This window comes from Balaenoptera ricei, chromosome 2 (genome assembly GCF_028023285.1).
Source record: "Balaenoptera ricei isolate mBalRic1 chromosome 2, mBalRic1.hap2, whole genome shotgun sequence".
Classification (NCBI taxonomy): Eukaryota; Metazoa; Chordata; class Mammalia; order Artiodactyla; family Balaenopteridae; genus Balaenoptera; species Balaenoptera ricei.
This window is the reverse complement of record NC_082640.1, coordinates 170,569,925-170,578,960: the sequence shown is the minus strand read 5'-3', so window position 1 is coordinate 170,578,960 and position 9,036 is coordinate 170,569,925.

Genomic DNA, 9,036 nt, shown 5'->3' with positions numbered 1-9,036 from the left:
TTAAACCCTGCAGACAACAGCTTGTGTCTCCCTACAGCAATGTCACAGGAGGGAACCATGTGTAATCCATTGCATCTTGAATCAGGAATGCATGACACCAGCAGGGAACGGTAATGTTTTCTAAACTCCTTCACTGATTCAATGTAGGAAAGAAATCCTAACTATTCTAGAAACGTGGCTATCCTCATCAGTTTTCAAAATTGGAAGAGAAAAGATTGAGCTAATTTAGTATCCACTGCCACTGAGGTCTTAGTAAGAAACTTAGAATTTGGTAATCCTAAGGGCTGTTTTCAGAATTGATTTGGGGTCCTTACAATTTTGTAGCCACTCAGTTTCTCAGACTTCTTGCCATCATGCTCTCCAGTGCACTATGAAGTCTAAGAACAGGGTAAAAACTTTAAGTAATAATCTCACCTTTATCACTGGGCAGCCATCATAAACCTTGCATTTATAACTACGTAGAAGAATGCTGTGAAGATTTCTTGGTAGCGATCTCTCCTTAATATATGTGGGAAGAGACCACGTATGACTCTTTTTAAACTGAAAGTACTAAGGTAGAAAAAGCAGAAGAGAACTCTTGCATTTCTCACCAAGATATGATCTCATATTTTTTTAAAAAACTCTTTCAACAGCCCATTAAAAAAAGAATAAAAAACAAAACTCCACTTTTAGCAGATTTTAGGATAAATAAGCTAATGATAAGTAAATCCAACAACAAATTTGAGAGAAATGAATTGGCTAATAGGAAGCTAAGCTTCTGCAAGAGAGAGAGAGAAGGGAACTTATCTGCCTACGGCCTGAAGCAGAAAGCCCCATTAGAAATATACTGATTCTTTCCTGCCTTTACACCCAGATTACAGATGAGGCATTGGTTAAATGTGCTTCTTTTCCTACTCCACCTGACATACAGGTTTCTGTGCCTCTGTATGCATGTGTGTATGTGTATACATGTGTATACCATTAGTTTTCACCCTGACCGGCCTGTGTGAGTGGGTTTCAGAAGGTGAGGGTATACTAGTTTCTGAAGCCCATTTCCCCTAGGTAAATCAGAAGGCTTCTGGGACCATTTCTTTCTTCACCTCAATCTACACTCACGATTGACTTTAGAGTATTGACTGGACCCTTACTGTGAAGCCAAATGACATAGTATAAAGAGCTTGGTTTCAGTGTAGAACAACTAGGTATCTTTAGGAAAGTTTTAAACATCTCTAAGGCTAAGATTCCCCTGCTAAGAAAGAGAGAAAATGGCAGTCCTTATCTTCTTGGATTGTTATTAGGATTAAATGAATCAATGCATTCCAGGCACACTGTAAGTGATCAGTTCTTATTAACCATGTCTAGTAAGTTTCTGGTGATATATACATACATACTGAAGTGTAGCATTCACTTGCAAGGAATATAATTAAGTAATCAGAAAAAGTGAATGACTAAGTGTTTTACTGACTAGGAAGAAAATGGTGGAAAATAAATGAGAGATTGATATGTGTTTGAATGGTCAGAAATGTGATCATAGTAGAGGCTTTTATTTGAAAGTGGTAGGCTTTGGAGAGTTAGATAAGAAATGTGAGAAACTGTTAGGTGAGGGGAATCACATATTCAAAGACAAAATGGAAATGACCATGAGTCATTGAGTGAGAGTGTGTGCCAGCATCTACTCACTCTTAACAGAAGTGAATACACCTTGGAAATGCGGATAAGCCAACATGGTGTTTAAGTAGAGGCCAATTATCACCCATTCCCTTTCTAACAAAAATTACAATTTTTTCCTTAGTAATATTTAAAATTAAAAAAATATACTTATTCATTGATGTTTTGATAATTTTTTCAAAGTATTCAAAATGGTAATTTGAAGTATTCAAACTGAAATTAACCTGTTCTTTTCTTATCCATTTATTAATTTATTGTTTTCAGTTAGAAGAGGGAAAACAAAAACAAAAAAACAGCCTGCATGCCACATCCACTTTAAAGAGAAAAAATCCAATAATACTGTGTGAAGTCATCATGAGATATATTAAAGGCTAGAGATTACTTTGACCAAGTGTTGACAGTCTAAAGTCTTGGATTTAAAATTACTTTGGTAGCTTTGCCAAATGCACCTTAGGCTTTAATTAATGTGAAATGTTGAAAAAATGTTTGAGAGCAAAATATGTCTTAATTTCCCAGCCTTACTTTAGCATTTACCAAGCCTGGAAATACTGAAGTTTCTGGGATTTATTTATTCATAAGTAAATAATAGACAAAATATTTCTGGCTCATCAAGCTGAAGTCACATTTCCTCATAAAAAAGGTGGGCTGGGGGCTTCCCTGGTGGCGCAGTGGTTGAGAATCTGCCTGCCAATGCAGGGGACACGGGTTCGAGCCCTGGTCTGGGAAGATCCCACATGCCGCGGAGCAACTGGGCCCGTGAGCCACAATTACTGAGCCTGCGCGTCCGGAGCCTGTGCTCCGCAACAAGAGAGGCTGCGATAGTGAGAGGCCCGTGCACCGCGATGAAGAGTGGCCCCCGCTTGCCACAACTAGAGAAAGCCCTCGCGCAGAAACGAAGACACAACACAGCCATAAATAAATAAATAAATACATTAAAAAAAAAAAAAAAAAAAAGGTGGGCTGGGCAGCAGGTGTCAAAGGAAAATTTCATCAGACTCTAACATGACCTCCAGTCTTTCTCTCATCCTTTCTACACCCACACAATATATTGGAAAAATTAATCTTGTACTAGATTGCAAGACCAAACAATGACCTTAGCTGAGTTTCATAATGTCTCAAAACACAAGCAGTGCCATCATCATGTAAAGAATGTGTTGGGTCAAAGTACCATTTTGCTCTCTCAGTGACAGAGAAGAAGGAATTGCCATTTTGTTAGGTGTGTTCCCTATATAAACACATTCTATACCAAAATATGCTTTCTTTGATTATTTTCCCAAAGTGTTAGGTGTTTCATTGTGATTAATCAGAAAGATAATATTCACCCTGGGACAAGGTTTGGTAAAGTAATACAGGAATCTACTCTCTCTAATTAGCTGCTCAAGTGCTGAAAACAATTTTAATAGTGTTATCAAAATGTATCTGACATTAATTACTACTTTGCTAGGATGGGGTCAAATGTTCAGATTCTGTTACCAATTTTTGAGGCAACAGATAATAGAGATAATGCTTCAGTAGTTAGCCGATCAAAAGGTTGTATTAGCAAAATCGAAACTAGGTAAGCTAAGTGCAAGTGAAACATGCAAAAACATTCTGTAACACAATATTGTGAATATTTTTAATCTTGGGTGAAGAGATGCTAAGGCAGATTTGAATTAATTTGATTGCTAAAGCATTTCGACACTGATATAAATCTGACACTAAATAAGTTACACAAACTGAGTTTGCAGATTTTTGTGTCCGTGTCAGAGCGGAATCCCTGTTGTGTCAATGCAGAATTAATCCGAATACGCCAAGTGCAACCACAGCTAAACCTCAAAAGGTGGCCTCACTCCCCTCCCCAGCAATATTAATGCAAAGAATTCTAAAATAACTCAGAGCTTCAGTATTCGGAAAGTCCCTTCATTTAGATTAGACCTGAAATCATTTTTACACTGGGGCAAACCTGACTTTTCCCATACCATTCTCCTCCCATTTGGACAGTGTTGAAGATATTGCAGACACAACTTTTTATATGCTTTATATACTCCGAGTCACTGGATTGGAGACCACAAACACTGGAGTATGGGGAGGGGATTATTCTTTTCTCCTTCAGATTTTCTGGAAAGAAGAATCTGAGGAAGTCATCTTATTAACCAACCTTGAAACTAAGAAAGTATCCTGAAAGTCAGAGCACTACCTTGAAGGAAAGTTTCTCACTAAGCACAGCAGCAACCAGTTAGGAAGGGGAAATAGCCATTTGTAGGATGGCCTGAAATTTAACTCCAGCATCCTTGAACCATTAATACCTAAATGAGGATGGGAAACTGCTATTTTTAAGGATCAAACAATTTCTCTGTTTCTTTAGGTGAAGGATTAGATTCCTTAGGCTAGGTTTATTCTCAGTTTGGTTATTTTCGCTTATGCAAAATGGTTTTGTTTTGTTTGTTTGCTTTTTCTTTTGTTGTGTTTCATTTTTTACTAACCTGTACTAACAGAAAGACTCTCTGTATTAGTTAGAGTTGCCAGATAAAGTATAGGATGCCTGGTTAAATTTGAATTGCAGGGCAAGAAGAAATTATTTTTATATAAGTTTAAGCACTTTTATTTGCTAAATCTCACAACTCTAACTATAGTGAGCTACACTTAAGAAATAAAAATGTAAAATATCTTCATGAAGAGTCACGCTGTACCTCTGCTAATTATTGTTCTGTTGATTGAAAAATGGGCCGATAATTGGGAGCAAGAGAGAAATGGGTTGGTTTGGTTTTCCTTCCTCTTGCTCTGTTTCAGAGAAGACTAAGAAGGCATAGATAGATTTAGGGTAGTAAAGACAAGATCATAGGCACTTCCACTAACGGAAGATAAGGTGGTCACCACAACATCTTGGCTGAAGGCCAGGACATAAGACGACAGTCAGTTGGAATTACTTTGGGGATTACATGGCCTTTAGACATAGAAACTGGGACAATTGTCAACCAGGTTGGATTTATGAAACATGTAAACATTCCAAATCACCCAGAAATCCCTGGGGAGGAGAATCTGATAAAAGACTGAAAATCTTGTGGTTAAGAAAGATAGCATTTAGACTATTATCTAGAGAGTCATTTTAAAAAGTGGTGGCATCCCTGATAGTTAAAACACTAGTGTATGGATTTAGTTCAACACCCCAAAATTGATATCACTACCCCACCCCAATTTGTATGTGAGAGAAGTACTCACAAGTATGTTGCATTGACCCAGAGTCTGGGTTACATATAGACATAGACTGAAACACATTTAAGATTTTCAAAAGCTGAAACATATTTAATTGTTCCACTGTTTTTCTAGGTAGGGCTCAAAAAGGCTCTTACTTTAAACACCATTAGTCTGATTTGGCTGCCGATGAATAACATGTCAAAAGTGGAACACATTGTCCCAAAATCCTAATACTACAAAGACCAGTAGGAAAATTCCTTCTGACTTAAAGCAATATTTATAGATGCATTTACATGCCTCATTATAAATACACATACCTCAAAAACAAATGAAAATGACCGAAATTAATTCCCCAAACCCTTAGAAACAGTTCTTCAGATATAGTAAATGAATTTTTAGTTCTTCTTCCTATATTAAAACTCAATTAATTTATTAATAAGTGATTTCAAAATATAGCAATAAGACATCACAACACTATGAGCTACCTTTTAATGTTTTCAGGTGCTTTCCAATAGTTCGCTTTTGAAAGATGTTTGTGTGGATGTGTCTTTTGCACCAATTTATATTTATGCAATGTTACCAAAAAAAAAAAAAAATGTGTTTACTCAGAAAACAAGTGTTCACTCAGAAAATTTTTGTGAAATATTTAATTAAACATATAAGAGCACTGTTACTATCTTTTAACTTCCTGGAGTTTTCTTTTTCCTTCTGCTGTGTTTAAAATAGTTAATGAATGAATAAATAAATGAATGAATTGATTATAGATAGATAAATGATAAATAGATAGATGTATATATGGATAGATAGATAGATAGATAAATTTTAAAGTCCCATTTTAAAAACAGTGAAAGTAAGTTAAGGAGTGTTCTGTAGCATGAATAATTCCTTTAAAGAATTGCTTTTCCAGATGATTGTCAGTAAGTTTAAAAAAGAAAGAAATTAGATTAAAAATGAGTATGTGAACATTAACTACACCAGCATTCTTTGTGGAAAAGCCCTGAAACTCCTATAAAGACTATTCTACTCCATTTTCTTAAACTTATAGAGAACAAATTGTTTGCTTTGGTTACTTCTTCCAATATTTTCCATAGGAGTTTGATGCCAGAGAATACTTTTAGTTCAGAGAAAATGGTAGAAACCATTCCATATCTTTATGTGCCTACAGAAGTTCAAGAGGTAAAGAGGAAAAGGTGGTAAGCAGCATGAGACATTTAATGAAATTGTTCCACACACGAAATTTCCAACCCAGATTCCCTAATGTTGGGTCATCTGCATGGCCAAAATCTTGTGGTCTTCAGGTCATGTAGCCTTTTCCAGATGGTCTTTTTCATGCTGACAGCAAGGAGAATAAATCCATAAAGTGCAGCAACCACAAAGCAGAAAGTTCAATGGTAAAGCTATTGCTTAGCTTAGGGTTTAATAATATTATTTAAAGACATTTTACCTCAATATTGACAAGACAATTCTACTTTAATAAGGTTAGACAACAAGAGTTAATGCCTTGTGATAGACGATCATAAGGTTCAGGCTCTGTCTCCAAGAAGAAAGTAAATTGGTTGAAAAACTCAAAGCTTTGGTCAACCAACCAAACTTTGTTTTATCACAAAGTCAGAAATATTGTTTAAGTGACTTCTAAACTAAATCTAAGGAAAGAAGATATCAATCAATAACAGACACCAATAATTCCAAATAAAACACTTCATTAAATCAGCTACCCTGAGCAAATTACTAGAATGAGTGCCAGGAAAAATAAAGTAGAATGTAACATACAGTCCTTTTCCTCAAGTAAGCCCAACATAATAATAGGAAGTAAACTGTTTGGGAAAAGCCTAAAGATTTTTTGACTAGATTCTAATGTAGTCATTCTAGAATATTTTGGAACATGCCCTACACGGTCAAAATAAGAAACATAAGAAACACAGTTTATACCATAAACCAGTACACACAGAACACACTCATACATAAACACATAAAACACATAACACTTACACTTATCACATATAAAGAACTTGACATTTTCATTCTTTTTTTAAAAATTTAATTGATGAGTCATGATCCACACTTTCAAGAACATTGGTCTAAGAGGCAGCTCTATGATCTCCTTAAGAGCAGAAACACTGTCTTAAATCTCTGTATTTCAAGGAATTAGTCCAGAGTCTAGGGGTGAATATGGGGTAGTAAACTTTTAGTGAATAAAGATAAGTGAATGATTAAATAAATAAATAAATGTTGTATATATGCATCATATTAAAAATAAAAGACCAGAACTTTTGGAAATGTTTATTATACTTCCACCTATATTGCATCCCTAGTAAGATAGGTAGATTTGATAGATGGGTAGATGAATGGGTAGATAGATAGATAGACAGAGCAAATTAGAGCAAGTTTTCCCAATTAGTCAAACAGGTTTTACAATCCATTTCACCTCCCTCTATACTAAGGGTTCTCAACTAATAAAGTAATATTGTATTATTGTATCACAGTTAAGAACATGGATTTGGGAGCTAGATTAGCTGGATTCAAATCCTAGATCTGTCAATCTCTTTGTGACTCTTACCTTGTATGAGTTATTCAACCATTAAGTGTCTCAGTTACTTGTAAAACACAGATGGTACTAGACCCTGCTTCATAAGCGTGTGAAGATTAAATTATTACAAATATGTAATGCATTTAGAATTCTGATTTATATGTAAGGACTATTAAATAAGTGAATTACCTTGGCCAATCCAGGGAGACAGTCATCTTTTTCTTCCAGTTAATCCTCCAACATAAAACCTAAGACATAGAGATCAAAATTCATCAACAGTGAAAACATGTGACTTGGGCAGGTTGTGGTAAATTTCCCATGATGAAGAATATTCAAAGGCACTCTGAATATTCACAAAGAATATGGATGTTGCACATGGGCTTTGCAGAAGACATTGTATCTTTCCCCATTGCACAGCAACAGTGTTCATTGAGCAGGATTAACTCAAGCCCCAACTCAAAGGTAGGACCTGAGGAATACAAGTGAATAAGTATATCTACCATGTGCTACCCATTGTACCACTGGTTGACTCAATCATGGGCATTTAATCCCATCCTGAGTCTATCAGGATATGTCATTACTTTGTCCACAAGAGGTGGACGTGTTATCTCCGGTGGTACCATCTGAAGAAAGGAGAAAGCATTTATTTTATACTTGAGTGGCAAGAATGTCTCATACTTTAGAGAGTTGTAAGCTTAGGATTGGCTGCAGCCATTTAGTTACCTTGAATGAAGTAAGCCTGAGGATGAAACCAAAACAACGAGGGTAGGTTTTAGAGAATCCTTGACAAATGGAGCTGATCACCCACTTGAGACCTGCTTACCTCTGGACATCTAAGTTATGTGAATCTTTAAGTTGTCTGCATTGCATAAGTCAGTTTGAGTCCAATCATCTGCTGAATTAATTTTAAGTATCTGACAAGGGGCTCACCTAGATGACTTACCACATTTTGTCTAAACTTCCAAACAACTTGGGAACCCTTTTCTCTGCCTTCAAAAGTAGAGAAAAAAGGTTTTAACATGTTAGTTTTATTCAAATATTTATCATTTAAAAAAAAATACCAAGAATTTCAAAAATAAATCGAGTGCTTACAATGCGTTGATATCAGTGTTAAGAACTTTACAAATATTATTTTATTTAATTTCATAGCAACCCCATGAGGTTGGAATTAAAATTATCCCCTATTTCAGATGAAGAAATTTAGACTACTAGAAATTAATACCTTTGTATTTGTCATATAATTAGTAAGATAGGAAGTGGAATTCAAACATGATTTTATCTAGCTTTTAAAAATTTCTCAACCATTATGCTCTGCTGCTTTAAATTAATTATGTTATCAGGTGCTGTGTTAGATGGGTGCTGGAATCACAATTCAGTATAGTCCAACAACATTTTTTTTCAGAGTATATTATTTACCAGGTAATATATACAATTAGAGAGTTTAGTCAGATGGACTTGTTAGGGCATAATCAGGATATATTTATTTCCGCATTAGTGCCTTCAAATGCAGTCTGAAATATTTCCATTCTCTGTCACTGGATTACAGTAGGGAAGATTATGGTAAATTTCAGGTCTAAGAACAGTATAACTTCAGATGTTAAAAAGTCTAGACTATCTAAATCCATAGAACATACAACACTAAGAAAAAATTCTAAAATACATTCGAACTTGGGTGGATTATGATATGT